Source organism: Leptidea sinapis, chromosome 6 (genome assembly GCF_905404315.1).
Source record: "Leptidea sinapis chromosome 6, ilLepSina1.1, whole genome shotgun sequence".
In the NCBI taxonomy this organism is placed as follows: Eukaryota; Metazoa; Arthropoda; class Insecta; order Lepidoptera; family Pieridae; genus Leptidea; species Leptidea sinapis.
The window spans coordinates 5,984,479-5,993,049 of record NC_066270.1 but is presented as its reverse complement, the minus strand read 5'-3'; positions in this window follow the sequence as shown (position 1 = coordinate 5,993,049).

Sequence of the window (8,571 nt, the reverse complement as noted above, 5' to 3'; positions counted from 1 at the left end):
CGGATTGGACTCTATTTCATGTTGGTGTGACTGTGAACTCTACCACTCAACTATCTATAACAGTAGTAGTACGCGAAAATACTGTGTTTAGAAAAACTGTATTTTTAGCGCATGCCTGTAAACAAAAAAAAATATTTACTAAACTCAATTTACTGCCGCGACTATCCCTACAAATATTATAAATGTGAATGTAAGTTTGTTTGTTACGCTTTCACGCCTAAACCGCTGAAATGATTTTGATTAAATTTAGTACAGGGATAGACTAGAGCTTGGTAAAGGACATATGCTACCTTTTATCGTGACTAAGAGGTTTTGTAGGGGTTGAAATAGGGGGTGGAGGTTTGAATGGAAGATCATCATTATCAAAGATGACATCATGAATTTTTTTGCGTTGGGGATGAAAAAGGGGGACAAAAGAATCCATGCCTAGCTTTGAGTTCGATTTTGATTATATTTGGTACAAAAATAGACTAGACCTACTTCAAAAAGGACATAAGCGTAAAATATTTATGTTTGTAGCAAACGATGTGAAAACACGCGGACGAAGTCGCGGGTAAAAGCTAGTAATATATAGGTATATATATATATATATATATATATATATATATATATATATATCAATCTTGCAGTAGTGAGGGCCGGCTCTACTACGTAGAGTAGTAAATCAAAATCTATGTAGGTAACTGTTATATATATTACTAGCTGACTCAGTAAACGTTGTTTTGCCAATTAAAGTAATAAAAAAAATCAATAATTAAAATTTTTGGGGCATAAAAATAGATGATTCTCAGACCTACCAAGTATTAAATCGTACTATAATAAATTCAAATTTTATTTCTGTGGATAGAACAGAATAATATAAAAATCACAATACAAAAATAGGTGTTGATCGTAGATGGGTGAAAATTAGAAGTGGTAGGTAAGTAGGTACCTATATGTATTTTTTAATGCTGAATTATTATAAAAAAAAATATATTTAGGGGTCACCCTTATCATTTAGGGGTATGAAAAATAGATGTTGGCCGATTCTCAGACCTACCCTATATGCGCACAAAATTTTATACCAATTGGTTGGTTGTTCGGCCACGTTGCCAAAATTAAAAATTGAGCTGTTAATATTTTAAAAAAATTCGTGTTTTGTGTGAAGCGAGCGTATGACTGATATTATGTTACAACCTTTGAATTTGTTCGCAGGATTTCTCACGATGTTTTCTTTCACAGTAAGAACGTCGGTTCAACGTTCCTACCTACGTATGAATTTTAAAGTTAAAAACACATTGGTATGTGGTAGGGATCGAACCTGCGCCTTCCGCTCGGAAGGCCGCACCGGTACCTATATTGATGAAGGTGAACTTAAAAGAATTGTTAGCAACCTAAGGTCTAGAAAATTTATAGGAAAAGTATTGAAAATAAAATAAATAAACTACAGCAAAAGATGGTTAGCTTTTTGTATTAACATTTTGTATTAAGATATATTATGCTATCGACCTATGCTTGGACATGACATTATTAAGATGGCGCCGTGTGCGCATTTCAGCGCGCAGGATAGGATAGGTACCTAATTTTTCTTTTCATTATTTTAAATTTTTGTTGTATTTATATATTTAGATGATATATTTTTGAATGTTTGGATCTTTTTAAATCATTTTGTAAATAAAACTTAATCCGACGCGAGAAGCCAACTCGCACTTGGCTGGCGTTTTAGTAATTTATTCTCCATGATGTTGGCTGTTATTGAACAAAGTTGGCTCATTACCCACTGGCCAACTAAAGTTATAAACAAACTCCCTCGCGCCTGCATTTAATAACCTCCAAATCATTAGCCCGATGTACATGTTCACCACAAAAACTAAATTGTTTTTGTTTCCGCCCAAATTTCGCATTCATGTCACAACGTACGATTAACCGTCGCCATTGGCTACTAATGCTCCCCGCTGATTGGCTTACAGTTTGACAGTAATGGCGTTAGCATGGCTTCAAACGGACCGTAACGTTATAATCGACAAAACAAAACAATTGATTCGAAGCCTTATGTGATTGAGTGACGGGCTATTATTGCATACATTAAATAAGTGAATGTTATGTTATGAGTCTCGTGTCCTCCCCTCAGGCAGATGTTGCCACACTTTAGTAACAATTTCACCCATGGTGTTCTGAAAGCTATTGTACAACTCTATTTTTTGTATTATTTTGACTAATTCTTTTGTAGTGTGGTTAGATTTAATCGTTGAGGGCGAGTTAATTCATTGATGTTCTCGCTACCGGTTTACTAAATAGGTTTTATCTGATGAAGTTTATAGCTTGTAAATGATTATTGTCTGTATAAGTTAATCTAAACTTTGGGGGGAAAATATGTTATAATTTGTCGGTACTGTTTTTAGGGGTCCGTAGCCAAATGGTAAAAAACGGAACCCTTATGGAATCGTCATGTCTGTCTGTATGTCTGTCCGTCCTTATGTCACAGCCACTTTTTTCCGATACTATAAGAACTATACTGATGAAACTTGGTATGTAAATGTATTCTGTGAACCGCAATAAGATTTTCACACTAAAATAGAAAAAAAACCGTGTGGTGTCGTGGGACACCAGATAGGAACGAAGTCTCTTATTATAAAAATATTAATTTTACTGATTTACTAAATAAAATGGGCAGTTTCCACTGAATTCCACTGTCTAAAATAAAAAAAAAGTGTGTATATAAAGGTACTTATGTATACACGCAAGAAGTTATACTTCTTTGGCGTAACAAAACAAATCCTTAAAATTATTTATTCGTCGTGCTATTCTACGTTTGTAGAAAGAACAATATTGTAAAGATCGTTAAATAAATTATTGAATATTAACGAATATGTATTGCTTGAACCTTTTGCCTCTCCTAATAATGGACGAACAAAACCAAAAAAAAATATTAATGTCGCAAACGTCAGAAAATTTCTGAATTTTTTTTATTTTTAGATGTCGTTGTGAGCACGCAACGTAATAGTCAAAGAAATTTATCTTCAATAACATTAAAAAGGTATACTTACATAATGTACATGTTTTGCTTTTATGTCAATTTAATTTTGCAGTTATAAACCAATTTAATTATGATTTAAATATTCGTTTATTGTATTTTGGTTTGGTTTGGCCTTGTTACCAATGCTCTAAATGAATAAAATAAACAATCAATGTAATTTGTCATAAATCTGTCAAATGTCAATAAGTAATTGTTACTTTTCAATTATTTATATAAAAATAATAATAATTTAACGTTCCGGACGTTTTTTCCCGGTTAGGGTACAATATTATTAAAAAAAGATGTGGTGTCGGGGGACACCAGGTAGGAACGAAGTTGCTTCGGCTAATGTAGGTAGGATCGACACAATTTGTAAAAAAATCGTGTTCAATTTTATGTAGGTTTTCTTGATTTTTCTCTTAAATTTTGCAGATTAGTTTTAATTTAAGTACAGGAAAGTATTTAGGAAATTCAGTATTTTAGGAAATAATAAATTACCTAAAATAAAAAAAAAAACGTAATCCAAATTATCAATTAAAATAACAAAATATGTTATACACTACTCGCTTGTGTATACGACTGTCGCGCCTGCGCACGTCTCATTTAACGGTTTTATTCCACGGACTTTTTCTTACGGTTTTACTATCACATTTTTTTCAGTTCGGCCCCGCAGCAAAATCCCTATCTCCTCCAAGCCTGCCGTAAGGAACTTCGTTCCAAAACATCGAATAAAATTTATTTAATAAAGTTACAACGAAGGACAAGAACCGTTCATGGGCGAGTCCGACTCGCACTTGGCAGCTTTTTTTAAAAGAAAAAGCGATTAGACGTACAAGACGCTCACCTGATGACCCCAAATTCTGAGTGGTCGCGTGATCGAAACTGCACACGTCATTTTGCGACATAAGATGTCTCATTAAAATAATTGTTACAACGTTTGTGTGGGAAAGGTTACTATAGCATAAACGATTTTCTTGATGATACCACAGACTGGAAATGAAACGAAAATCCTCAGGCTCTTTAATTATAAATGCTTATTGTACGACATTACATAGTATGTAATTCATATTTTTATTTAAAAAAAAAGCCCGCTGAGTTTATTTGCGCCTGTTCTTTTCAGGTCTGAGGCAGTCTTTTTTGAATGGGTGGTAATTATTGACGTTAAATAAGTGATTTTGAAACCTATTTTGAAAAAAAAATATTTAAATTATATAAGAATGGCGTCCTTCAATCCGAAACACAGTATAATGCTGGCACATAACTGCTTCGCAGCAGAAAAAGGTGCCACTGGCGTCCTGTGCAAACAAGCCTCTGGGTATATTTTTCTAGATTCTTTCATGGACGTAAAATTAAATTAAATTATTAAGATTTTTTTTTTATATTTTTCTTTGCATTTAAAATATATATACCTACTTATACCTACTATGGATATATTTACTGACCTTCCAATGGCTTAGTAATTTTAGAGTATTAGTGATACTCCATACATACGTACATTAAATATAATGTTAAATGCTAAAACTGTAAATATAGATTAAAAAGAGTGGCAATAAGTTTCTTACAACTTCTTCTCAATAAAGCTCAACTTTTCCAAAGTGGTGGTAATCTCTGAAATTCATAAGCGTCATTTTGACCTACCTAATTGAATAAATGATTTTTCTTTCTTTCTTAATATTTTATATAACGCGTTACCATCACAGGCACCGTAGTACCAAATACCATATTCTTAACACCTACCTTCCCATGTAGGTTCCATGTACTTTAATGCAGTAATTGGTTAATTGTAGTAATACTAATAGCTTATTACCATAATACCTAGGTAGTAAATAAATCTGTATACTGACTTACATTACAGCCGTAACTTTATATTTGTGAATTCCAAAATAAAAATACACTTAGGGATGTAGAGTGAATGGAAACAAGAGTAGGTACCTATACCCATAAATATAGACAGGGGAACCTACATTTTTTACGGACTAATTATTATACTATTAGCTATTAGCTCATAACAATTAACTAATCTAAAATCGATTACGTCAAATCTAAACTATCATCACTATCTGGTTCACTTCGTAGAGTTGTTCATTCACGATATACAACTCATTAGTAAAATCACATTTATTATATTTAATAGAAGTGTGGGGCAGCGCCGCTAAATTTAAGTTAAAAGATTACAAGTAATACAAAACAAACTAATTAAAATACTTGTCCATTATCCGTTTCTAACACCTACAGAGAAAGTTTATAAAGAAACTAAATTTATGAATATATTACAGTTATACAAATACATCACCTGCACACTAATTAGGATAATTATAGACAAACAGATACATACAGAATTAACATTTACAAAAAAAGAAACGAATACAAAATAGACGCAATAATGACAAACAATGCCAAGGACCAATTATCGACTGAAAACAATTACATATGAAGGTGCTAAACTATACAATGGATTATCTTCGAAAATCAAAGATGGCGGCACTTTGAGTTTATTCAAGCTTGGTTAAGCGAAATGTATTACAGATTCTTCCTTTGTCTAGTGCAGACACTTATATTTAGTTTTATACCTATGTTTATCATACGGACGATTCATATATTATTATTTATAAATATTGTTCTCATGTAAGTGACAGTTTGTAATGTTTTTAATGAGAATAAATGATCTTTAAAGCGAACAATGAACTATTCCAATAGCTGCATCATAGTATAACCAAACAGTAAGTACATAGTACCTACAAGTAATACAACAGAAAGCTCTAGAAAATTCTAGGTATATTTTTCGCGATATATAATTTTAATTCGAGTGACACTCCGGAAATTGAACATACCACTCTAGTTACTATAAATTTAAAACCATTTCAGTTCAATAAGCTTTGGTTGTATGAAATATTCGTGTAAATTCACAATAATACTTGAAGCCAAACTGGCCGTGCTACTCGGTAGCATGTAATGACCACGGCAGGCCGCCTCCTCGAGTATTTTTATTTTGTAATATTAATTCGCGCGCTGCGATCGTAGCGCCCCACTCGAGTTTGGACCCAAATATCTCGAAAATCCACCCATGTGGCGCAATTACTGACTCAAACCTATCGAGGGTTCCTTCCTTTACTAATGACAGCTATATTTTATTACGGAACACGGTTTCTGTTTTTATTTTTAGAAGTTAAAGTGAGACGGTTCGACGGTTGTAGGTACTTATCTACGTAGGATCGTAGCCAAAAGATTTTTGAAGTGAAATTTCAAATATTTAAAATTTCTATATTTGAAAAAAGTGAAAACTTCTTTAGCGTCGGTGTGATTTGAATGTCTATGAAACGAAAAAGCGACAGTTAAAAGAGAGAGACACATTAATTCAGAAGAAAATCGACCGTGGACGTGGAGAGAAAATGAGATAAGAAGCATTATTCAATGTTATGGTACCAGGCAGTACCATAGTTGAAGAAGAGATTGTCATATGTTTCACGCAAGTATACCTTAATACTACATAGACACCAGGAGATCATAAATATGCTAGCGGTGGTAGTACCTAATGTCTTTCATAGCGGTTGAAATCATGTGTCTTCTTAGCAACATGTACCAGGATTTCATATGCAGTTTAGAGGTAACGCAAAATGCAGGTTTCTCTTTTGATATTGTGTACTTTGTATGCACGCAATTTTTTTTAAGAGTTCTATATAAGATACTGTGTGCCCTGTGTGTAATTTAGCTCATAATATTTCATATTGTAGTGGCTCTTCTACTGTTAACAGCGATTGGACAGTGTAGCGTTGAATGCAATAACATCAAAATAAAGTCACATAATTACTACAGTTAACTTAGCAATACAAGATTTCAAGTACCAAGGGCAGCAGGTTGAGAAAGTTAGAAGTACAGGTCAAGTGCGAGTTGAATACGAAAGGTTCCGTACCATCCAACAAAATATAACACGATACACTCATAATAGTATATTTCATTACGAGTGCGGAAAGCCTGTCATTGCAAAGAGTTCCGACAAATGTCTACCCGAGCCGAGGCGCAGCCGAAGGTGAGGGTTGACAGTCGGAACAAGTTGCAATGACGGTTAGGCACGTGTACTGAACAACTATTTTTAATACAGTTGCGAAAAAATGAAGCAATTTAATAGAATAATAAAAACACAATAAACTCAACTAACTATTCATGGAAAGTGGCGCCAACCGTAAAAGAATATATTTTTTTTGTTTTCTTCGTCCATTCTGGTTGGGTAGGCAAATTAAATCTGATATTGAAACAAATTATTAGTTTCTTTATAGAAATATTTGCATGAATCATAAAATCTTCTATGAAATTTTAAATATTACCAGTAGCTTCATATACTTATATAATATATAACTTTTCGCGTCTTATTGCTAATCATTAAATGTAGTTTATCTTTTTAAGAAAATAAGGGAATAAACGAGCAGGATGCTAAGCTAATTGATGGTAATTGATACGCACTGCCCATTACAATGCAGTGTCGCTCAGGATTATTTAAAACCCAAAAATTGTGAGCGGTACTACAACTGCGCTCGTTTCCTTGAGATATAAGGTGTTAAGTCTCATTTGCCCAGTAATTTCACTAGCTACGGCGCCCTTCAGACTGAAACACAGTAATGTTTACACATTAATGCTTCACGGCAGAAATATATATAAATTGGTAACAGGACAAGCAGTGTAGGGACCAAAATATAATGTGTTATATGCGATGAAGTGTAAGTAGGTACGTAATTAAATAAATAAATAAAATAAAATATTTAGTAAATGTATTTACATTTCTTTCACAATTGTGAAATTCCGAGCAGAACTGAAACGGTGTTCGTCCTCTCGGTACTGAGGTATTATGTGTTACGGAAAATCCATTGTTTCGTAATCTCCCCAGGCACTCAACAGTTCCATTGAGCGCGATCAAATTTGCTATGTTCATTGTAAATCTTCTATTATATAGGTTTTTTTTTATCGGGCATGTGTGAGGTGCCAACTGCCGATTGCCAACTCACCCTTGGCTTGTGTTAAAGCACTTCAGAATTTATAATGCGTTATAATGTTACGAGCTGTTGATTTTGTATTTTAATATTATAAGCCTGGTACTCCTGTTATGTTCTCAATTTGTGATATTTACGACCCCTATAGCCCAGTGGATAGTGACCCTGCCTACTGAGCTGGAGGTTCCGGGTTCGAATCACGGTAGGTGCAATCATTTATATGATGAATATGAATGTTTGTTTCCGAGTCATGAATTAATGTATGTTTAAGTAAGTACATTGTATTAAATATATCGTTGTCTTGCTCCCATAGTACAGGCTATGCCTAGTTTGGGGCAAGATAATTTGTGTTAGAGTGTGTCAATATTATTACTTATATTCAAAACGAAGGAATCAAACTAGTTTACTATATGATGGATGATATAGTTGATGATGTTAGATGATTGCTATGGGGCAACGCTGCCGATATATTAATACAATATTTGTACTGAAGTAGAGGGCTACTCGCGCTAGTTATAACCTAGGTCCTAAAGAATCGTTGAGAGCAAAATTTTAAGAAATTGTCTAAAATGGTAATTATAGGTGTGTGTACCT